This window comes from Felis catus, chromosome D1 (genome assembly GCF_018350175.1).
Source record: "Felis catus isolate Fca126 chromosome D1, F.catus_Fca126_mat1.0, whole genome shotgun sequence".
NCBI lineage: Eukaryota > Metazoa > Chordata > Mammalia > Carnivora > Felidae > Felis > Felis catus.
Genome location: NC_058377.1, coordinates 43,154,368 through 43,180,000, shown reverse-complemented (window position 1 = coordinate 43,180,000; position 25,633 = coordinate 43,154,368). Strand labels below are relative to the sequence as shown.

Below are 25,633 nucleotides of genomic sequence, written 5' to 3'. Positions count from 1 at the left end.
AGAGAGAACACAAGCCAGGGAAGGGCAGAGAGAGAGGGAGACACAGAATCCGAAGCAGGCTCCAGGCTCTAAGCTGTCAGCACAGAGCCCCACGCGGGGCTCGAACCAACGAACCGTGAGATCATGACCTGAGCCAAAGTCGGACACCCAGGCCCCCTCACCTAATTTTTTAGTTAAAGTAATGTTTGAGGAAGCTGGTAGTGTTGTAAGGATTTACTGGTTTTATAGAAAGAGTTCCAGAAAGCCTAGTGAAATTATTTTGGAGGCAAAGAAAGTATGAGTGGATGCTAGATGAGGGGACAGACATACTAAGAATCATAGACATGAGAATAGAGCTAGGGACAGCTTAGAGAACTTGTGTTCACAGCGACACTGCCACAATGACATACAGTTCACACTGAATTCTCACAGAGGCTGGGATAGAAGGCATGGATATGAGGCCAAAATGCATTTAGTACCGAGAGTTTTTGGATAAAAGAAGGATATTTTGGCCTTACAGATTTCATACATATGTGATCTGGAAGAAAGATCTTATAGGTGTGGAAAAGGTGCAATATTTCCTTTCCTTCTAGTGCCATCAGCTACAATGAGAGCAACTGTTACTAGCAACAATGGGTAAATGAGCACAAGCCACATGGTCTCTCATGGAAGTAATAGAAGATGCACATTGGCCATAATTCCCAAACTTATCCAACTGGTATAATTCCCCCTCACCCCAATCACTGTTGTTTCTCTATTTTCACAAAAGTCATTATCATAATCTTAAACTAGTACATTTTCTGTACTTATTTGTTTTGTTTACTTGAATTTGAAGACCATGAGAGCAGTGATTCTATCTCTCTTATTTAGTATGGCATCTACAATGCCCAGATAGTCGCCATGTTGTCAAATGGAGACTATGCCTTCTTTCAGTTCAGGAGACTTATATACACTAATACATGGAGTTACTTTGCCTTATAAAAGTATCATATTGCTGTGCAGTGCCTACTGCTTGATGTAATTTGCCATTTGGAATTTCTCTTTCTTATGATCCAAAAAATGGAATCATGATGAGTCACTAAGCACCAACTAATGGTTTTGTTGTATAATAGTGTAAATAATTGTATTCTGTCTAAATTTAGAATTATTTCTGTGAAACTTCACACATTTTTTCTTTCCCTTAACTCCTCAGCAAGATAGAACATTTGGTTCATCCAAAGTGCCGTGCTTGAAAAGATGCAGAGGAAGTTTGACAACTTACCAATGCATTCCTCACTACACTGGCCTCTGCACCCCTCTTTGACTTTCTTTCACAGCCCTCAAGATGAAGTGAAATTTGTTGCAGGATTATAAAGATCCAGTAGATTCACGAAGAACTCAGAATCTTTGGCATTTATTTTTTGCTGGGAACAAATGGTCAATTGGAAAACTATCCTCAGCAGAAATGAATAGACATTACGGAAAGCACAATTTTCTAAATAGCAATAAAGTGGTAACTTCATATAGACGTTTGCTTTAATAGTCCTAAGGGATGGCAGGTGTTTTTTGACAGCAAAGGCCAGATTCAACATATTTTAAATTAAGCATCTACTAAGATTCTTCATCATGATTCATAGTTTGTAAAAGGATTATAATAAATGTTGACATTTCTATCTTTTGTTTTATTCTCTGCTCCTTTTCAGCTTACTTTGTTGAAATTTCTTAAGGCTTAACCTGGGCTCTGCTAAATTATCTTTATTCACTCTTTACCTGTTCCAATTTCAACCTGTATATACTGTTCATATACTCTCCTAAGATCCAGATTCATATATCCAATTGTCTTCCTGACATATCCACTCAAAAGGGCTGACGTTCTCTCAAATTAAACAAGTGCAAGAAGAGATTTATTGTTCCTTATTCACCAAACCCAGTTTCTTTGTCTTTTCCTCACTCTATTTGGCCCCACCATCCACTTACCCTGTCTCATAAAGCAAAAATGTTACTATTTTTCTTCATTATTTCTATTTCATTAGGAAGGCCAGTCAAATCTACTTCAAAGGTATGTTTGCCATGTGCCCACTCCTTCCACCCATCTACATCAAGTCACCCATTAACCCTTTCTGTATTACTTCAAGTGTCTCCTGACTGTATTGCCTTCAGTTTCAGAAAAGCTTTCCTTCCCAGAGAAAGATCACGTCTCTTTTCCAATTTTTTGCTCTCATAAAGTGTAAGGTAGGGCTCTCATGAGCCTGGCCTGGGTCCTACGGGCATCCCAGAACCAGGTACTAGACCAGGTGGAAAAACACTGCTCTAATTCGTCAAGAGCAGCTATGTGGAATTCTGGTTCAAGTGGGGTCAGCCCTACTCAATCCACAGGGACAGAGAGATGGGAAAGATAATTCCCTAAAGGAACATCAAGGCACTATTTCCAACAGAAGAGGAAGTAGATGTTGGGAAGGCAAAAATAATGCAGTGTACCACTTTCACTGTCGCCTTCCTGCAACACGTTCTCCGTGTATCAGATCAAATGCTTAGTTTTAAAACTCAGGTTCTATCATTTCACTACCTTTCAAAACTCTGTTCATGGTTATTCTTGCATTTAAAACACATTTCTAACCCCTTGTAATGGCTGCCAAGTCCAGGCAGTATCTGGAACCGGCCCACTGTTCAGTCTTATCTCATGCTACTTTCTCCTTCACCCACCACACTCTTCCATGAAAGTTATTTTTATAGCAAAATTATTTTCCCACATCAGGGCATTTGCACTTGCTGTACCTCTACTTGAAGGTATCTTTTGCCCATTCTTGCTATCCTGTTCTTCTTATCCTTCGTGTCTCCGCTCAAATGTCACTTACCCAGAGAGGCTTTCTCTGCCTACACACCCCTACACTCTTAGTTTTCTATTGTGGAGGTTATCTCTTTCTTGCATATGCTTCTCACAAGCTCTAAACATTAGTGGCTTTTGTCTATCTTCCCAAATGTCATAAAAGCTCCAGAGGAGAAGAGCTATGTTACCTTTTGTCATCACAAACTCAAAACTTCCCACAATCTCTCTGGGTCAATATAGTCTGAATCACTGAATCCTTAGGGCTATTTCTGCCATTGTTCATTTTGTATATTTACTTACATGTCCCTGGATACCTGCAGTGCTGCATCAGCTGCTATAATATCTAATTGTTTTTGCCACTAATCCTCTGTAATGCTTATTCTATAGCAGCATTAACAAAGTTGTTTAGTCAATTACTTAAATATTTTTCCTATCTTTAAAAAATACCTTTATTTATAAATATATATTAGTCTTATCTGTCTTCCTGTAACATTACATTACATTCCTTCCCCGCAAGGGAACAGATCTAATTTTATCCATTTTTAAATCAATATATCCTCCAGTTACTGTGTCACGTAAGCTTTATTTTTCTGGTTTCTTTACATTTTCAATACCTTGTAAGGTCTGAATAGGCTATATTTACAGTCTAGACCATAGCTCATGAAAATGTAAGATAAAGTGATAGCATAGGTTTTAAAATACCACATGTAGAAGGAACAGAATACAATGTTTCCGTTTATACCTTGGAATAAAGTCAACTAAGAAGCACATCAACTAGCAGTATTCAATGTATGGACAATATTTATCTACAAATATGTCAGGAAGAAGAGGCTAGTGATATTTTTTACTGGACTAAACAGTATAATTACAAGATTATAATCATATAAGGCTGTGCCCATTCCCTTTTTTCAGGCATAAGACTTTATCACATACTTTTGGCATATAGAGTGTATAATTTTTATTATGTGGTGAAACAATTATAGTAAAGATTGACTAATCAAATGTTTTTAAATGAGGATTAAAAAAATTGCCTGGCATTAAAAATGTTTAATGATAAATCAGAGTATAAATTACTTTTTAGAAGTGGATTATGGATTAATTTATAGTTTTTTTGACTTAAAATTTAATGTAAAGGCTATTACTATAGTGTAAATTTTTTTTTAACTTTTTTTCAACGTTTTTTATTTATTTTTGGGACAGAGAGAGACAGAGCATGAACGGGGGAGGGGCAGAGAGAGAGGGAGACACAGAATCAGAAACAGGCTCCAGGCTCTGAGCCATCAGCCCAGAGCCCGACGCGGGGCTCGAACTCACGGACCGCGAGATCGTGACCTGGCTGAAGTCGGACGCTTAACCGACTGCGCCACCCGGGCGCCCCACTATAGTGTAAAATTTAACATTATCATTAACATTTGTATGATGTACATTCTTCAGGTAGAAATCAAATTGTTGTCAGGGGCTTGGCAACAGACATGTTGAATCAAGTCCAGCGTGCCATGGTTCTGTGGAAGGATCAATAACGAGTATTCTCAACAATGTACCAAGAATTGTTACAGGCATGGAGTTAGGTACAGAAATCAAGGGGACAGACAGGTATTGCAGAGAAAAAAAAAGGTGCTCAGCTTCACTGATATTGAAAATATTTTTTATATGGTAGATTTTGCCAGGCATTTTGTGTTTTAAGCACCTTTCCACTCCTTTCAAAAATAGTCATAAAATTATTAGGAGGCAAATCACCTGTTTGCAGTCATTACACCTAAATTCTTACATGGATCCTTACTTCCTTTCATACAGTTGTGCCTAGGATTTTTCAGATCTTGTCAATGACAGTACTACAGGGCTATCAATTGGTGTTTTTAAGAGATCTTCAAGAGAAAGTAAAAAAAAATAAACAGACTAATTTAAAAAAAAATTTTTTTTTCAACGTTTATTTATTTTTTTGGGACAGAGAGAGACAGAGCATGAACGGGGGAGGGGCAGAGAGAGAGGGAGACACAGAATCGGAAACAGGCTCCAGGCTCTGAGCCATCAGCCCAGAGCCCGACGCGGGACTCGAACTCACAGACCGCGAGATCGTGACCTGGTTGAAGTCGGATGCTTAACCGACTGCGCCACCCAGGCACCCCTAAACAGACTAATTTTTAGAGCAGTTTTAGGACTACAGGAAAACTGAGCAGTACGTTTAGAGACCTCTCATAGATCTCCTCTCCCCTACAGAACTTCTATTATTTTTCATTATTTTTAATGTTTCTTCAATTGTTATACTAGAGGACTGACAGCATTCAAATATGACCTCCATAAATAAAATTTACTCTAAGCATCTCTAGAGCTACAAGCTTTACAGTCATGATTAAAAGTGTCTTCAGTATCAAATAGTGGCATTTGTGGTCAAATCCTGTTTCTGTTGCTAGTTTAGCTATGGAAACTTGAGCAAGTTTGTTAACTCTCTTGAGCCTTAATTCTATTGTCTGTAATGTAGAAATAATAATAACCACCTCATGAGGTTGATGTGGGGATTAAATTAGATTATGCAAATATAGCATTGATACAATATCTATCATAGTAAAGAGTGGGTGCTATTATTTTTATTACAAATGAACAAATGTCATTTTTTTATAGCAATGTTATGGAATTTGAGAAATATTTAAGGAAAAGTTTAAGGATACTTAATTTATGGCGGAAAAGTAAAGTAAAAGGTAAAGGAGAACCCTGGGCTTTGGAGTGAAATTGTTCAAATCTCAGTATCACTACTGAAAACTGGGTGACTCTGAACAAGTAGTTCAAATTACCTGATCCTCTATTTCTTAAACTTGAAAATGGAGATACTGTTACTTATATTTAGTCTTGAGAATTAAATGAGATAATATATCTCCCAAAGTGTGTTTAACATCATTGGCCAAAGCATCTGATTATACTTCCATAAGAAACATGCATATACATAGTAACCTTTTCTGATTGTGGGTAGTGATAAAATAGAACTATGAAAAGTGTGAGCTATTTGATATAATTCATTTGGGTGCTCAACAAAGCTTTTTATTTATTTATTTTATTTTTTTAATTTAATTTTTTAAAATTTACATCCAAATTAGTTAGCATTTAGTGCAACAATGATTTCAGGAGTAGATCCCTTAGTGCCCTTTACCCATTTAGCCCATCCCCCTTCCCACAACCCCTCCAGTAACCCTCAGTTTGTTCTCCATATTTATGAGTCTCTTCTGTGTTGTCCCCCTCCCTGTTTTCATATTATTTTTGTTTCCCTTATGTTTATCTGTTTTGTCTCTTAAAGTCCTCATATGAGTGAAGTCATATGATTTTTGTCTTTCTCTGACTAATTTCACTTAGCATAATACCCTCCAGTTCCATCCACGTCATTGCAAATGGCAAGATTTCATTCTTTTTCATTGCTGAGTAATACTCCACTGTGTGTGTGTGTGTGTGTGTGTGTGTGTGTATTTATACACACACATACCATATCTTCTTTATTTATTCATCCATCAATGGACATTTGGGCTCTTTCCATACTTTGGCTACTGTTGATAGTGCTGCTATAAACATGGGGGTGCATGTGTCCCTTCGAAACAGCACACCTGTATCCAATGGATAAGTGCCTAGTAGTGCAATTGCTGGGTCATAGGGTAGTTCTATTTTTAACTTTTTGAGGAACCTCCATATTGTTTCCCAGAGTGGCTGCACCAGCTTGCATTCCCACCAACAATACAAAAGAGATCCTCTTTCTCCACATCCTCGCCAACATCTGTTGTTGCCTGAGTTGTTAACGTGAGCCATTCTGACAGGTGTAAGGTGGTATCTCATTGTGGTTTTGATTTGTATTTCCCTGATGATGAGTGATGTTGAGCATTTTTTCATGTGTCAGTTGCCATCTGGATGTCTTCTTTGGAGAAGTGTCTATTCATGTCTTTTGCCCATTTCTTCACTAGGTTATTTGTGTTTTGGGTGTTGAGTTTGATAAGTTCTTTATAGATTTTGGATACTAACCCTTTATCTGATATGTCATGTACAAATATCTTCTCCCATTGTGTTGGTTGTCTTTTAGTTTTGCTGATTGTTTCCTTCACCGTGCAGAAGCTTTTTATTTTGATGAGGTCCTAGTAGTTCATTTTTGCTTTTGTTTCCCTTGCCTCCAGAGACATGTTGAGTAAGAAGTTGCTGTGGCCAAGATGAAACAGGTTTTGCCTGCTTTCTCCTTGAGGATTTTGATGGCTTCCTCTATTTTGAGTTTATTTTTGTGTGTGGTATAAGAAAGTGGTCCAAGTTCATTTTCCTGCATGTCGCTGTCCAGTTTTCCCAGCACCATTTGCTGAAGAGACTGTCTTTATTCCATTGGATATTCTTTCCTGCTTTGTCAAAGATTCGCTGGCCACACGTTTGTGGGTCCATTTCTGGGTTCTCTATTCTGTTCCATTGATCTGAGTGTCTGTTCTTGTGCCAGTACCATACTGTCTGGATGGTTTCAGCTTTGTAGTATAGCTTGAAGTCTGGGATTGTGATGCCTGTCAAGAAAGCTTTTGACAAATTTCTATACCAAAATTTACCTACATATAAAATTCCTAACAGATTTCTAACTGTGATTTTATCATAATTGACTTTACTAAGGTATTGTAGGTAAACAGAAATAGCCATATCTCTGTGCAGACAGTCGTCGTGCCATACACCCTCACCCTTTCCCTCTATCTTTATTCAAAGGGCTCCATAGTTCTCAGCTGTACGATCTTGGGTTAGTTACCTATCTTTGTATGTTTTCACAATTCAGCTATAAAATATTTATTATGGAAGCACACTTAACAATGCAATTACATATAAAAGATGTGTGTGTGTGTGTGTGTGTGTGTGTGTGTGTACATACACACAAAGCTCTTGCATGGCCCCTGAAGGTGAACAAGTTAACAACCAAAGTATAGAATTTAGTAGGGAGTCAAGAGAGAAGTGTTCTCTTCTCCCTGAGAGTGGAAGGTTTTTTTTTTCTAGCTTTTGTGCTGGAGTGTTAAAGACAAGTGCGTGCTCTGCTTGGGAAGCTCTCTGTTTAGAAAGGTCAAACAGATCTATGGCAGGGCCAAGAGTAAAGGAGATATGGAATAAATTTGTAGAGTTGATCCTGTCTAGGATTTAAGAATGAGAGTTGAAAAGTTTATTGCTTTGCAGAAGAGAGTAAACAGAGCTTGTAGAAAGCTTAGCCAAGAATTAAGAATGTGCATACAGGTGGCATCTTTGACCTCATATTTCTTGTCTTGAGAGAATAGGAGAAATATTTGAGGGAGTCAAATTTGTGGCTAATGATTACCAAAGCGGTTGTAGGTTTTTTCCCCCACGGGATCCAAACTAATTTAACACTTTTAATGACAATACTTATAACATACGTTGGTTTTTGCTCTGTTTGCTTTGTTTTGTTTTACAAACAGCACTAAGTTATGAAGCAGTGTAAAATCAAAGTTCCGAGAGACTTAGAGGCAGATGAAGAGACTGACTTTTAGGTAGGTTAGCATCATTTTAGGCAGAATAGCATCCCCAATTCTTACCATGCCTCATGACAGAGCTTGGGTGAGTCCACGGTTTTCCCTGCTGACTGGTCTTCTCAGTACACCATGATGAAAAGCAGTAGATGGAGTTCTATGCTGTGAAGTGCAGAAATACATCCAAATAATAGTTACATAACAGTAAACAGTAAGATTTAAGTAAGCATTACATTTTCAAAAAATGTTTTACAAGTGCTGGTGACATTTGAAGAGTGGCCAACCACAGGTGCTTTCTGATGGATCTTTTTTTGTAGGACGTGGAAGCAGGTGATGGGGAGACTTCTACAGGAATGGGGTTCGTGAGAAGACTAGGTCCTCTCCCTGTCTTTTGAGCATGCTAGAAGTTTCTATCCTTTTCTGTTTGGAAGCTATACATTAAAAGATATAGTTCTGAGTCATTCTAATAAGATAATCTTTGTATTTTCCAATCAGTTCAACTGTTTGATAGTATTGTAAAAATACAGCTATTTAGTGAGCCATGCAGTTTCTTCAATGCTGAACATTTTTGGTACTATCTGACAAAAATATTAAATGAAAGGCATTTATATATTTAAAATATATCTAACATGTATTTACAAAAATCTAATACTTGTTTAGATATGCAGAAATAAATACATGAGGAAAGGAAGTGAACCATAAACTCATTGACAAATCATGAAAAATGACTGCTTCACATCAGTGCATATTGCCCAGAATATGATTTTTTATTTCTTAAAGCACAGTGATACATAAATATAAAGGGGAACAGTAAAAGAAAAAGCAAAGTATTGAATGCTCTGTAACTGCGAGTTTCATAACCTACAATGACAAATACTAGAATAGTTGCTGAGGGTAGATCATTGGCATTTCTTTAAGTGCCTAAAGAGCATCTTTTACTGGGAAGTAAGTGCTTCCAGTATGTCATTGGATTTATGATTATACTGGCTTATTTCCACCTAGTATGTTTACATGGCACTTGAATTTCAGTTTACATTTAGTAATGTGTTTAAAACATTTTCATTTATTATCAATCTGATTTTTCTGGGCCTAGCATTTGTTGATAAATGCAGGGGAAATTGCATATCAACAACCTGCAACTTTGTCAGGGTCAGACAAAATCAGTCCTCAAATGTTCCTGCTCACGCTGAACAAAGCTGCATTTTTGGTGATGCGGGTGATTGATGTCTCTAGTCACCTGACAGCATATTTTATTTAGAAAAGATTATGTCCTCCCTCCCCAGTCTTGACCACATGGTCAATTTTTAACTAGGCTCTTTTGAGAATCCTTAATTTCCTGATTTTTTTTCTTCACGTCTTATCTAATCTTCCAATGTCCAACCTAAGGTAGATCATAAAAGTGTATATTTTTAATTTCTATTCCCAATATTACAAGCATTTACAGATATGGCCATTAAATTGGCCTGATTAACACTGGGTCCAGTTTTATCTCCCTTACTAAGAAGGTCAGTTCTAAAGAAATCAAAAGGAAACTAAAATGTACTGACTGGCATTGAGTTGATATTTAATATATCTTTTTAACCAATTCTACCTGCATGATACCTATGAAATTCACCTACTTCTATTTTTTCCACTGCTTTTACTCAAATTGAATATTCCAAGTATTTTTGGATGACTGGCTTACTGGAAAAAAAAAAAAAACCTTAACAAATTGTCTTATGTCCAGTGTAGGTACATGAATTCATTTTAGATGTTGCTCTCATATGGATATTTCTTTTTAAAAAAAAAATTTTTTTTTTCAATGTTTATTTATTTTGGGGACAGAGAGAGACAGAGCATGAACGGGGGAGGGGCAGAGAGAGAGGGAGACACAGAATCGGAAACAGGCTCCAGGCTCTGAGCCATCAGCCCAGAGCCCGACGTGGGGCTCGAACTCACGGACTGCGAGATCGTGACCTGGCTGAAGTCGGACGCTTAACCGACTGCGCCACCCAGGCGCCCCTCATATGGATATTTCTAAGCTATAGTTCTTATCATATTATGCTTTTGTTCAAAAATTTGGAGTGGCTTGTCATTGTCCCACGGTAGATTGCAAAGAGGAGTGAGCATATTTAAGTGAAAACACAAGATGATGCATTATGATATGGGAGGAACAATATTAAAACTTTACTTGTATTATTATAGTAATAAAGAATATATACTTTATAAATGAGTAAATACATTTAAAAGTGTGGAGTGAGATACTTTCTAATAAAAGTACATTGTTATTAATATTGGAAACCACTAGTGTTTAGAATGATACCCAGGTTACTTAGCAGGCATTCATTTTCTCTAGAACCTTTACCTTAAATATCTCTTTGCACTGTATTATCATTCAGTCTTTATGATAGTAAAACTGAGATGATTTTACCGCAGAAAATCCCTACTTTCCTTCTGCCTAGAATGTGTCCTTCTATCTGTAGGCTCTAATCTTAACCATTTTTCAAATTCCAGCTCAGAGGCTAATTCCTTTGTAAATATTTTAGTAGTTAGAACAGCTTGATTATAAATAACAGAGAACCACTCAAATTGGTATGATTAATAAAGGAAATAAAGGCTCGTGCCACTGAAAAATTAAGATAAAGGGAAGGCTTCAAGTGCATTCATCAGGCCCCAAAGTCATTTATCTGTGATGCCCTTGACTCTCCATTCACGTGATTGTTCTCCTCAGGATGGTTTCCTTAATGGTTACACAATGTTGCAAGGATTCTAAACCTTACATTTGCATTCCACATCATGTAGAGCAAGAAAGAGAGAACTGCCTCCCTCCCCCCCCCCCTCATTTCAATAAAAGTCCTTGGCTTTACACTGAATTAACTTAGGTCATCTGCTCACTCATGTGGCCAGAGAAATGATGATTAGTTTGGGTCAGCCAGGGCCTATTTTTAAGTTAAGCTAGTCAAGGTCTACCCCTGGAACTGGCAGGTCATTAATTTCATGGCTGCTTCATAATGGAGATAAAAACAATATATTCTGAGTAGGTAGACAACAATGTCCACCATAAGCCTTAAGTCATTTACCAGCTAAAAGTAGACTCTTCATCTCCTGAATTACGATGACACTTTGTTTATGTACTGTCTTTCACTCTTATTTTTCCCTTGTGTTATTGCAACTTTCTTTCATATTTACCAGGCTTTAAGCTGCTTAAGGGGCAAGTGCCTATATCTGATTCATCTTTTTATCCAACTTCCTCCTGTCTAGCATCTGGCATAGTGCTTTGTTAACTTATTATTATCTACAACAAATGAATACATAAATGAAAAATAAGCACATGATTGAATGATTGTGTAAAATTGTTACCTTGAAATATAGGTTTCCTTTCATTAGAAGATTTCCAAGCAGGTGTGCCTGGGTGGCTCAGTCACTTAAGTGTCTGACTTCAGCTCAGGTCATGATCTCATGGTTTGTGGGTTCGAGCCCCATATCAGGCTCTGTGCTGACAGTTTGGAGCTTGGAACATGGAGCTTGCATCAGATTCCTTCTCTCTCTGCCCATCCTCCACTCGTGCTCTGTCTCTCCTCTGTTCCTCAAAAATGAATAAATGTTAAAAAACTTTTAGAAGGTTTCCAAGCAAAGTGTGGTTCAACATATTCAGATATGGAAAGGAAATATTCATTAGAGAAAAGCTGGATATAATTATCACTAAGAAAACTTCCATTTCAACAGCTTATATATTTAAGATTTGATCTTCTGAGAGAAGGAGTATCTTTTAAATGTCTTCTTCTCAATTACATATGTTTTGTAACCCACAGATAGTCCATGAAAAAAATGCTACTTGTGCAGAATAAAACAAAGGAAAGTACAAAGTGATTGGGAAGGATGGCATGTTAGCCTGCCAAATATTATGCTTCTCTGAACAGGAAGAAACTTGACCTTGGACATTTCTTGCTTGCATTTAAATGAATAATAATCACTTAACACTATTACTAGACAAATTAGTTGGCCTTCTTTTGAAAAGATAATTTCTTCTCATCAGAATTTTAATTAAATGAATAAAGTGTTTTTAAGGTTTTTAGTTTTTGAGCTTCCAGATTCATGTTGGATGACGATTTTGTTTCATTTAATATAGAAGCTATAGTTAATGAAAATTATTTTTATATGACTTTACTTACCAGAAAACTCCCCCATCCCAATGCTTCATTCAAACACTGAATATTAAATCCAAACTGATCTCAAGACCCACAGACACCATGGCCTACCTGAATGAGTACTCCATGTTGGTGGCTTACCATCAAAAACTGAACCCATGATCTGCCCCCATCAAAACAGCTTCTCTTCTGTTAGGTGTCTTGGTAAGTGACTTTTTCATCCACAGAGTTGTTCTTTTCAGAAACCAGGGAGTCTTCTTTGACACTCCCTCTACCTCATTCACTCATATCCAATTCATTATCAAATCTTGTCAATCCTGGAGCAGCTGGGTGGTTCAGTAGGTTAAGTGTCCAGCTCTTGATTTTGGCTCAGGTTATGATCTCACAGTTCATGAGATTTAGCCCTGCATCATTGGGCCCTGTGTCACTGCTGGAGCCGGGCCAGCTTGGAATTCTCTCTCTCCCTCTCTCTCTCTCTCTCTCTGCCCCTCCCCCATGTGCTCTTTTTCTCTGTCTCTCAAAATAAACAAACTTAAAGAAAATCTTGTCAGTTTTACTTCCCATATTTACAAAATGTGTGTCTTGAATGCGTTCACTTCTCTCAACCTCTATTGCTACTACTCCAGGCCGCCATTATCAATTGCCTGAACTTTGAAAAATAGCCTCCTAACTCGTTTTCCTGTTTCTAATCTTGTCATTCTTCATTCTAGTACCCATACTTTCACCAGAGTGTTAAAAAAAACCCACTAAAAGCAATTAATAGCTTTCCATTGCTCTATAGATAAACATAAATTCTGTAAAATTTAGGCAATCTAGCTCCCACCTGTTGATCAATCCTTATCTTTGACTAATCCCTCTCTCTTCCTTACTTCACTCCATCCACACTGACTGGTTCTTGAAATACACAAAATTCTTTTGACTCCATGGCCATTGTACATCCTGTTTCCTATATGTGAGACATTCCCTTTGCCTCCCCCATCTCCCCCCCTCTCTCCTTCCCTCTTTCCCTCTCTCTCTGTCTTTCACACACACACACACACACACACACACACACACACACACAATTTCTTCCTAGCCTAGCTAACTCCTACTCATCTTTCAAGTCTCAGATTGAATGGTATTTTTTATTTGTTACAGAATCTTTCTCAGAACCTTTTATCAGATTAGGCTAACTCCTCCTGCTATAAACTCTAATAGCTTTCTGTACTTTTATGTAACCGCATGTATAACAATCACATTAAATAACTTTTGCAATTATTTGTTAAATATATGTTTTCTCCTTTATATTATAACTACTATGATGGCAGGCACTGTGTCTTTTCTGTTCATCATTGTATCCCTACTACCTAATATAGTTCCTAACCTTTAGTATGAATTCAATAAATATATGTTTAATGAATGCATAATAAAAGAATGCATAACAGAAGAAAAAGATTTGTTGAATGATTCTATTTGTCAAAGCATAGCTCAAAACAAAGAAAGATAAGATGTGGCCACCGAGGAAGGGAAAATGTGAGGCAATAAGTCACAGTAAAAGTGTTGTCCACTTGAGTTTTTAAAAATGAGGTCTATAACATCACGATTTTTCTCTGCCTTTTACCTTCCAGGCACTGATCTTAACTTTGCCTTGTTTGTTCATAAACCAGCATTCTTTTCTAGCCTTATCCTCTCTCCAAATTAATCTCTATGTCACTCACAAATTTCTATTGATTTTTTTCTTTGTAATATCACTACACTTGAAAAAATCCCATTGGCACTACCATATTGCAGAGCACAATTATCTTATCCTTCGTCCTCTACAAAAATCTCCTAAAATATCTTCCTACCCTCAATCCACATAGCACTGTGATGCCAGATTAATCTTTGCAAAACAATTCTCTGTTCATGTTACCCACAGGTCAGAAGTCTCTATTTGCTCTGTCATTCTATAAAATAAATAGAGGCACTACTTTGGCATTCTTCACCTTAATCCCAAATTTTCTGTCTCTTAATATGAACACTCCATATATTCTGCATATAGTCTCGCCTCCGCAATTTTGTTCATTCCTTTCTTTCCTACTTTACTTGCTTTTTACTCCAAAATATTTCCTGACTACTCCCATTGACAACAATCTCTCCTTTCCCTGAAGTTTGTTCTCATCTACATTCTGGGATAATCACGTAATACCATATCATAGTTTATATCAATTATTTTTATTTTAACATAACCTAACTAAACTGTTAATCATTGAGAACTTTATTATAGCCTCATCATCCTGGATAGTACCTGGTAATGTAATTGCAGTCTCTTGTAACTCACTGTAGTGCTAACATTTAGAACAGAATTTAGTACATAATACAGCTTAATGAATATTTATTGCTGCTGATGCATATTACTTAAAGAAGGAGAGGTTGGCAGGATGAACAGAATGTCTTGTGAAATGCCAAACATGCAGAGTATTGCTAGTAGAGAAGCTAATTGAATTCACCAGCCTTGAGATTCCTAACAGTTTGTTGGTATCAGCATTAGTTGAATTGTTCCCTGATGCAAGAGAGTCTGAGGCAAGAGCATTTCAGTAAAAAGAATGGCATGACCAAAGGTTCCAGGGAGGGGGAGGGGTGGAAATATGTACGAAAGATGGACTCATTCGATAAGAAGAAGAGATTGCTCACTCCGTGGAGACCATTATCTTGTAGGGAAAAAAATGAAGCTGTGTTTATGTGACAAAAATATCTTGAAAATCTGAATAAAAAGAGTTTTTCTTCTTATACCAAACTGTCTTTTTTAATTTTTTAAATATTTATTTATTTACTTTAGAGAGAGAGACAGAGACATAGAGAGAGAGAGAGAGAGAGAGAGAGAGAGAGAGAAGGAGAACAAATGGGGGAGGAGCAAAGAGAGAAATGGAGACAGAATCTGGAGCTGGCTCCAACCTTTTTGAGAAACCGAGAAAATTTTGGTCAAGAGAATAATAGAATTGGAGTATTTGTAGATATTTAGCAAACTAGGTAAGAAAAACTATACAAACTGAAAACCTGAGCCCAATCTCCTATTTTTCCATCCATATGTCAAATAGTGGGGTCATTTGCTGACAGATAAGTGAACTAATTTTTGATATTGCTGTACTATAAATACTGTTGTTTTATAAATCCAAGCTGTTGCTTGTATAATTTGGGTATTTTTTTTTTCTTTTTAGGTGAGATGGTGGTATTGATCAATAATAAACTAGAAAGGAGTAAAAAAGTTAAAATCCATGGTATTCAATACTTACTATAAAAATATCTTTTATATTCTTAACTTTGGGGATGAAAGGAGTGTCTATAAATACAATAATTATGAAAGACTATTTTCTGGTTAATCGATGTTTAGCACATCTAACTAATATAAATTAGCTTCTTTTTAAAAATTTTTTTTAACATTTATTTATTTTTGAGACAGAGAGAGACAGAGCATGAATGGGGGAGGGGCAGAGAGGAAGGAGACACAGAATCGGAAGCAGGTTCCAGGCTCTGAGCCATCAGCCCAGAGCCTGACGCGGGGCTCGAACTCACAGACTGCGAGATGGTGACCTGGCTGAAGTCGGACGCTTAACCGACTGCGCCACCCAGGCGCCCCTAAATTAGCTTCTTAATGATAAGCCAATATCTTGTTCTGATATTCAGAGGAACATTTGAAAATTTGATATACTCTGTTCCTTCGTCCTTAATATAATTTTATTTACATATTTACGTACTTTTTAGATGTTACCAGGTTAATCTGAGTTAATCTTGAATATTAAACTTTGCACTCTGTAAATAACGTGGTTATGTTTTAAGATTGTTTTGATTCCTTTTGGTTTTTATTGGTCCTAGGCCTTCGCTGCAGGATGTACTAAGTAATGAAAAAGCCGGTTATGGAAAGTATGTAAACAGGTTTTCATTTTGTTTTGGTTTTGCTTAAAGTGTGAGCTTGGGGTCTTCCAAGGCATTCAAGTTACCATGCTGGTTGCTTTTCCATAGATGTAAAGTTTCTAAGATAGTTACCCACAGAAGTGTTCACATCATCTTAATATAGCCCCATCTTCCCCTGTAGTGACCAATGTTACCTGTGATGACAAACTTATATTTGGTATCCGTAGCTTAATTATTCATGCACTCGTCATATTCAAGAATATAACCAAGTAGGGCAAAGCAAGGGAGTAAGGTATATGGGCCCATAATAGTCCCTTCCCCAAATTCAGCATTTTTCTTTGTGATCTGGTGACCTCTTAATCACTTTTCTTATTTTCTTTTTATCTATCTATCGATTGAGAGAAAGAAAGCGTGCACAGGTGAGGGAGGGAGGGAGGGAGGGAAGGAGTGAGGGAGGGAGAGAGTGGGGAAGAGATAGAGAGAGAGACAGAGAGAGAGAGAGAGAGAGAGAGAGAGAGAATACCAAGCAGCCTCCACATTGTGGAGCCCAGTGTGGTGCTCAAATTTATGAGCCCTAAGATCATGACCTGAGTCAAAATCAAGAGTCAGACACTTAACTGATTGAGCCACCCAGGTGCCTTCACTTTTCATTTTGGATCAGGAAATGGTGACATTATAACATCATTTGTGTTTAGGTGGTAATAACTATGTATCTGAACTGTGGTCATATGAAGTTGACAAGTCCCTTCCTAAAAGATGGGATGGTGACAAAGCGAAGCAACCTTGGGAAAATCAGAGACTTCCCTGGCAGACGAATGAAGTCTTCCATGGCCTCCTGCTTCCAAGTATAAGAGTGCCGGAAGGTAGAAAAAGTGTATGATTTCACTTTTTGTCACAAACACTCATTGCTAGTTGAGTAAAATCATTTATTTATTTATTTATTTATTTATTTATTTATTTATTTATTTATTTATTTATTTTGGATTGATTTTAACAACTTGGGAAAGCACTGGAAATATACATTGCACTTCTAGTGGTCTAGCTGGTATTGCTCTAGTCTGGAAGGTTGAATGCATCGAATGCTCATTTAAAAGGACCTAATGGTCCTAGAAAGATGGATCACTGTTTCTGGTTGGAATTACATTTTAATAGAATTCTGACAAAACAATATGCATTTTAATAAGTTTTGTGAAATGGCAACACTGTCAACATACAAAATAAATATCAAGAGTGATAGTAGTTTTTGAATCAGCAAATGTAACTGGAAAGTTCTGGAATATTGTGAGGAGCTATAGAATGTATAAGTCAGGTCCTGGCTTTATGTCTACAGTAGTAAAGGAGGTTTTGAGATTTATAGTCAAGATCTCAGAAGCATGAGATACATGCTATTAAAAATAGTTATCTGAACTGTGGGGTTAGGTTATATAGGGAAGAATGCAGTGAACAGACCACAAAGTGGGAGATGAATTGCATGTAGATTATCATGACACACAGAGTTGTGGTCTGAGAGTAATGCTATAGATTTTCTACTTTTCCTGCTGTATCTCCAATATTTCTACATATGTCTAGATCAGGAGTTGGCAAACATTTTCTATAAAGGGACAGATGGTAAATATTGTAGGCTTCCTAGGGTATATGGTCTCTGTTGCAAATACTGCCACTATGGCCACAGACTATGCATGATAAAATGGGAGTGGTTGTGTTTCCACATGACTTTATTTACAAAAATAGGAGACAAGCACACTAACTATTGTTTGCTGACACTTTGTCTAGATTCTTACTTACCAAGTCAGATCTTGCCTGGATCATCACATTAGCCTCCTTCTTATCTCTGAAAAAAGTATTTATATCTTTATTCATTTGTTCAAGAAATTCTATAGAACAGGTAATACATATGAGACACTGTATCATACAAATCATACAACGCAGATACAGTTGTGAAAAAGATAGATGACTTTCTTTTCTCTAGGAATCTAAGAAACATTGATAAATAAAGAATCAAGTAAAAAAGCTAATGAAAACTTATTTTAAGAATTATAGGGGCGCCTGGGTGGCTCAGTCGGTTGAGCGGCTGACTTCGGCTCAGGTCATGATCTCACGGTCGTGAGTTCAAGCCCCGTGTCCGGCTCTGTGCTGACAGCTCGGAGCCTGGGGCCTGTTTCGGATTCTGTGTCTCCCTCTCTCTGACCCTCCCCCGTTCATGCTCTGTCTCTCTCTGTCTCAAAAATAAATAAACGTTAAAAAAAATTAAAAAAAAAAAGAATTATAAAGGAGCTAAATACCATGATATGAAAGAAATTAATTGGAGGTAGGAGATCAACTTTAAATAGTGGCCAAGGAACGCTTTCTGAAGAAGGTGACATTAAAGCTGAAACCTGAATGACGGGGAGAAACAAAACAAAACAAAACAAAACAAAACAAAAACCCCAGCCATATCACAAGGGTGGGGAAAGAGCATTCCAGGAAAGAGAAATAAAAAGTATAAGAGCTCTGAGGTGGGAAGATGCTTGATATGTTCTGAGAATAGAAAGGAAGCCTATGTGCCTAGAATGGAGGAAAATAGACGTATAAAATGAGGTTGGAGATGGAGACAGTATCCAGAACGAGAAGGTCCTTGAAGGTCATGGTCATGTGTGTGGAATGTTTTCTAATTGCAATGGGAAACTGCTGAAAATTCATTATCAGTGAGGTAACATGATCTTATGTATGTTTTACAAGAATATTCTGGCTGCTGGATAATCAATGAAAGGGGAGGTATCTGCAATGGCTCAGATGAGTGATTCTGAGAGCGGTTGTAGTATAGAGAGTGACAAGAGGCTGGATTGGATACGCATTTAAAATAGAAAAATAGGGATTGCTAATATATTGGATATGGAAGTTAGGGGAAGAGAGGAGTCAAGGATAACTCCTGATTTTTGAATTGAACATCTAGGGGGCTGGTGGTGATATGTACTGAGATTGGGAAGAGGGGAGAGAAATGGATGGGAGGGCAGTGAATCACGAGTTCTGCCTTGGCTAAGTTGGGTTTGGAATGTCAATGAGCATTTAAGGAAAAATATAAAATAGGATATAGGATATGTTTGTACTTCAAGGGAGAGTTCTGGACTAAAATTTTAATTTTGGTGGCAGTAGCACATAGATGGTATTTAAAACTTTGGACCAGGCATCTGCTTCTGGCCACATGGAATAAAGACCTGGATATACCTGTACACCTTAAACAAACAAACAAAAAGAAAAAAATGTTCAAAAAAGTAGTTTTCAGACATTGAACAACCAGCATCTGAGAGAAGGAAAAAAAATGAGTCAATCCTACTATTGATCTAACTTATTGCCTTAAGAGAATTTCTAGGACTCAGTACAAGGAGAGGGAACCCAAACAGAGCCTCACAGTTTTCCTGAGTTGAGAAAACAGAGTTGAGAATGCAGAAAGAAATTTATAGTGCAACAGGCTGGGCAAGAGAGCAGTGGATAGTAGGACAAAGCTCTAGAAACTTAAAAGGATTCCCCTCATTTTCAGCTGATTACTGAGTTCTGATCAGCACTTGAAGTGAGCAAACGCCCCAAGCCTGGAGAAAGAGTAACAGTCTTTGATACTTCCTCCTCCTTCCAGCAGGTAGAACTTACAGGGGAGAAACTGGCAGATACTTCATCATGTGATTAAAGTCAACATTGTCATAATAAGACACAGTGATATCATGGATCCATTGATCTAATGTGATGAAAATCACACCTTTCCTTTGTGGTATTACTTCCAAAAGTCTATAATGCCAGTGTAATTATGAGAAAACATCAGACAAACACAAAGTGAGGGGCATTCAACAAAGCTTATGACCAGTGTTCTTCCGAAGTGTCAAGGTCATGAAAAATAAGGAAAAACAAGGAACTGTCATGGACTGGAGGGGGCTAGAGATATAACAACTAAGTCCATTTTTGTACCTTGGAACAACGAAAAAAGTGGACAATCATGGAAAAGCTGGGGAAATCCAAAGTACATTTGCAGCTAATAGTACTGTAGTGATGTTAAATTCTCACTTTTAATAATTATACCTTGGTTCTATGCGATAGTAACATTAAGGAGAAGCTGAATGAAGGGTATGAGAGAACCCTCTCTACCATCTTTGCAACTCTTCTGTAAGTCAAGAATTATTTCACTGTAATTTTTATAAAAGAGCAAAATTAAGTAAGACTCTGGAAACAATAGAGCAGAGCACTGACACATCACTGGTTGCAGCCTCTCTGATTATCCACACACAAGAAAACCTCAATGATATTCATTCAGTCCTTTGATATAAGTGTACTGGGGTAATACAACAGGCCAAGCACTATGCTATGATTGGTTTATAGAAGAAAATGAAAGATATGTGTTATTTTAGTTGCCAAAGGGAATTAAGAGTGTTATAATTATGGGTATTGTGGGTACAGGGATATTGAAAAAGTTTGAATTTGCAATGATGATGAAACTGAGTTGGGGCTCATCCATAAGTGTCATTGAATCATCTTCAAAATCTGATTGTCTTCAAAGTTGATGTGTAATGGGAAAACCAAGGTTTCATAGAAAAATAGCAAAATTACAACTGAATAGTTATAATCTTGTATACAACTAAAATGCTTCTAATTTCTGATGTTTGTTCAATAATCTTTTTTTTTCCTACTGGTGTTTTATGATCATATGCATTGTAGGCTTTTTCATTGCCTGAGTGAGTTTTGGCTTGATCGGAGTCAGGAGCATAGAGAAAGCTTCCTAGGTATAGGCTGAATGTTCTTGATGTATTGATCAGTATTCATGTTGTGAAATCAATATCTGTGGGTTTTTTTCTGTAACACTTCCAATATTCCTATTCTGTGCCTCCTATTAAGGAACATACGCAACAGAACTACGTTTCTACCTTTTCTTCATTCCTTTGTGAAAGGTAGTATTTAAAGAGATTATTAAATATATTAAAATAAGTACTCTGAATTTTGAAAGAGTGAAGAAAAGGTATTTATAAGATTTGTATGCCTCTGGAGTCCTCCTGGGATTTTTTGCTGGCAGCATAGCCTGTAAATATTTAATATTTTCCAGAAATTATCCTCAGAGGCTCAATCCATTAACTCAAGTGCATGCTACAAAAACAGATTTGTATACTATCGACAGCACATGAACAGAGGAGGGAAAGAAAATGAAATGGTTTTTCTATCAAGTACCATGATTTAGAAATCTCTGTGTTCTATGGATTCAGCTCAGTGCTTAGCAATACTGCAAGTTCTAAATTTAATTTGTTGAAATTAGTGAGTGAATGAATAAATGAATATATCAACCAGGGTTTCATTTAAAGAGCTTAAAGCATCGCAGCCTTTTCTTTGTCTCTGGCAATGTCCTTGGCAAAACTATTACAATACCTGGTGCTGTTCAACTATTTCGGAAATGTTTCCTATATACCAGTAGATGGCAGTCCCTCTTTATTTCTCATTTCTTTATTGAGGAAAAAAAAAAAGGAAGCAAGGGACTGCAAAAGAAAGGGATGGAAATAGAAGCAGATAAAGATAGATATTTAAATGCAGCACATTGTGTTTAATTTTTATGAATGGATTTTTAAAAGTGAATTGTTAGGAAGTAGGGAAAATTAAAAAAAATGTTTTAAGTTAATTGGAAACAAGACATCAAACACAGTTGACTTTGTGCTAGCTCATCAAATTTCATACCAATGTGTTACATTTTGATTAAATGACAACTGTATTTCTTTCTGAAAATAAGCTCATCAATAGCCATGTGGAATATGTGGTTTTCCATGTAAATGTCAGCCAGTTGCTTGTCATGCCGAGTACTCAGGTGAGGCAGGCTTCAATTATTAAGGTTTTTGGGCTGCACTTTTGCTATCAGCTTGCTGCTTTGGGGAGTGCTTAGGGAAAGCCCCAAACTATTTTTTATCTCCAAAATGTTTAAAATTTGTTGAGCAGCTCAGGATGCTACAGACATCCGGACAAATGCATGCCCTAGCACTGAAACATAATATGGAAAACTGCCCCAACAGGAGCTCATTAGACATTTCCACAGAGATTACCAATATGTGAAACACATTGATGCATTCAAATTGCATTTCTGCTATAGTAGTTGCCAGGGAGCAAACCGAGATCACCAATTTCATTTCCTTTAGAAAGTATCTTTATTTGAAACCTAAATCATGGGTTCTAGAATAATTTCCTCAACCTCTTCCCCTCATTACATTCATCATTTCTCCATCTACTCCAGACCTCTCACCCTGACCTTCTCCCAATGGGAAAAAAATTACTAACTCCTGGAGAACAATTCAGAATTTCAACTACTGGGTCCAGTTTCTATTTTTTTTTTTTTTTGTATCCTCCTATTTTGTCCACTCTACAATTTGTCAACAGGTAAAACCACCACAACCTTAAATGAGTTCTAATTCATATAACCTTTGTTAACCAGAGAATACAAGTCTTGGTAAAAATGCATTTGTCTTGAAAAGGTGTATCGTCTCATATATTTCTCATAAAATTCATTCTTCTCAAAATGTAAACTGCTATGTGGATAGTTTGACAAATTTTATATTGCAAAATTGTGCTCAGATCTATGTCTGTATTTAGCTGCTATATTTAGGAGATATATAAAACCAACTACATAGCTATAGTAGAACTAGGAAATGACAGGAATGATATAAACAAATTGCAAAAGACACAGAAAAACACTTCCTGTTCACAATGAATGTATGTGTTTTCCCTTGACCTGTCTGGAGATAATAGTCAGAAGGCAAACAATAATAGTCAGAAGTCAACCACTACAGATGCAACTCTTACAGTTTTTGATGTTTGAGTATGTTTCCCCATTAGAGTTTGAAATGGTTGAGGGCAAGAAACATTTGCATTAATTTATTCATATAATCATGCTTTTGTCAATCACTTATTGCATACTTAATATGTGACAGGTTGGGGATAAAAATGACAAAAATGCTGCAAGTGCTGCCTTTAAGAAGCTTACAGTAAAAAAAAAGCCTACAATATGTAAAGGTAAAAGAAACACATAAAAAATAGGGTTAATAATCATAGGTTCCATGATAAGAGCATGTATTGACTACAGTGGAATCACAAAAGATAGTGCTTTTCCGTTTGCTTGGATGTAACGTAGAGTGATGGAAAATTCCATTTGAGAGGAACTCCTGAGCTATTTGGAAAAATGTATAGTTCATCAGATTGACAGACTGCTATGTAAAATATTCTATACAGTTGGACCAGTGTGGAAACGGGTATAGGGTTGTTGATTTGCAAATTGGAAATTTGCGTGGGGCAGTACAAAAGATAAAGCTGTAATTATAGGTAAGGATATGGTCAGGAAAGCTTTTAATGTCATGTGATGGAATTTGGACTTTATAATGTGGGTAAATGCAGTCAGGAATGAATTTTATGCATGGAAGTGACAAAACCTATATATATGTGTATATATATATCTACATATATATCTATATATATATATTTTATTTGGTGGTGAAGCAAGAAAGGAATTCATTTCAGGGAGCCTAACACCAAGAAAATAGCAGGCTAGTGCCTCAAGACTGTTTCCCAAATGGCAAAACTACTTCTAGGTTTGTATAAGGAAAATGTGAGACAAAGGTCAGTGGGTATGTTCAAGTAGGCAAGCTTAGTGGACAGACTCAGGGATGGGAATTTGGCAACAGGCAGATCGATTGGAAGACTTTGCAATAGTTTAGGCAAGAAGTGGAGGATGAAATAACCCCAGGAAGATAGGTAACAAGGTCAGTTTCAGATACATTTAGATTGGGGTGCATGTTGGGTTTCCAAGGAGAGACAAATGGCCGCACATGGAATCGAGGGAAATCTAATCTCTAGATTAGAACTGTGGATTTGGGATCTACCCATGGGTCTATCCATGTAACTGATAGCCATGTATATGGAGTTACTGAAGCTATATATATGGATGAATCATCTAGAGAGAGAAAAGAAGGGAAGAAAGGATACAACATTGGGAAATGTAACATTTGAAGTGTAAATAGACAAAAAGGAACTCTAAGATGAAAAATATAAAAAGTCAGGAACGGCAGATAGAATGGATTTAAGGAAGTGAAGGTAGAAACAAGCAGGCAACATGACAAATGCATCAGAGGTAAAATAGGGTAAAAATTGACAGAAGTCTATTGAATTTGGCAATTAGAAAGTAATGAGAATCTTTTACATGGTGGTTTATATGGAGTAGCAGAGTATAAGCCTGATGGTTGAAGAAGGAATGGAAGGTAAGGAGAAGGAAATAAATATGTAGCTTTTCCTTTTAAAGAACTTCTCTATAAAGAAAGAGATACACCCAGAATCTTTCATAGGACCTGGTAGTGAGTGGGTGTTAATGTGTGTCTTTGGAAATGAAATTACCAAGTATACTTTGTCAACACTACAATCTTATTTGCAGACATAGTGAGCCATGTGATATCCATAAACATTCATGTTCAATAATTGGAGGTCATTCTTTTAAGACACAGGTGGAACAGCCTGTGTGTAGTTTGGTCAAAGATTAAAGCTCATGTCCTTTATGGGGACACAGAGTGGAATTTATAATTCTACCTTGAGGAATGCTCTGATTTCACCACAAGGATGGGGTTTTTCCTTGCCTAGTATAGTTTGGTGCTGCAGCTTGGGAACAGGCTTCCATGGACTATCTAAATAAAACATGAATGAGAGTGTAAAGACTGGATGGAAGTGAGGAGGGCTATTAACTCATAAACTGTGAGAGCTGGAAGAATCCTCAGAGATCATCCGATCACAAGTTTTTCAAAACTTATTGTTTTATTAACAGAATCTCGTTTGACCAAATAAGTTCACATGTGTAATTCTAATGTACAACACTGATAAAATTGGAATTTAATTAGTATAAATTTATCTTATAAATTTAGATTTAAAATAGTCTGTTTTGATGAACACAAATGTCTAAAAATCTGAACATGCAAGTTGTAATTATATTAGTTACAATATCCAATTTTATTTCTATATTTTGCTTTGATTGTACTGTTCAGAGAAAATCCTGGATCACACAGTAAGTTGTTATGAATGGTAACTATTTTTTAAAACAGATCATTTGGAACCTTAGGACACTCATCAAATAGTCTATCTAGAAGGGCAGGGAACCTTAACATTTGTCTATTCATGCATGGATTGTAATTAAGACTATTATGAAGCACCTTCTCAGTGTATTACAATGTATGAAGTCCTTTGAGGCTTAAATTTAACTTCATAAAGGCTGACTCTCTCATAAATCTTTTACTGAATGATTATTGTACAATGAGCTACAGACATGGAGATGAATAAAGACACAGCCTTTGCCCTTAAGAAATTTACAGTGAAGAGGGAAAATTAGATTCATTAAAATAAAAGCATCAAAACAT

General features: G+C 36.8%; 2 long non-coding RNA genes across 2 annotated transcripts in view; one reads left to right on the top strand and one right to left on the bottom strand.

Annotated features, from left to right (window-relative positions):
• LOC123380448 overlaps window positions 1-12,319 on the bottom strand; it is a 28,311-nt gene extending 15,992 nt beyond the window's left edge. Inside the window, exons 1-2 of the long non-coding RNA XR_006586212.1 lie at window positions 11,593-12,319; window positions 8,320-8,415 (exon numbers count right to left, since the gene is read on the bottom strand). This is a non-coding gene — a long non-coding RNA (uncharacterized LOC123380448). The remainder of the gene's footprint in view (window positions 1-8,319; window positions 8,416-11,592) is intronic.
• LOC111556600 overlaps window positions 1-25,633 on the top strand; it is a 39,107-nt gene that overhangs the window by 3,719 nt on the left and 9,755 nt on the right. The window lies entirely within an intron of this gene.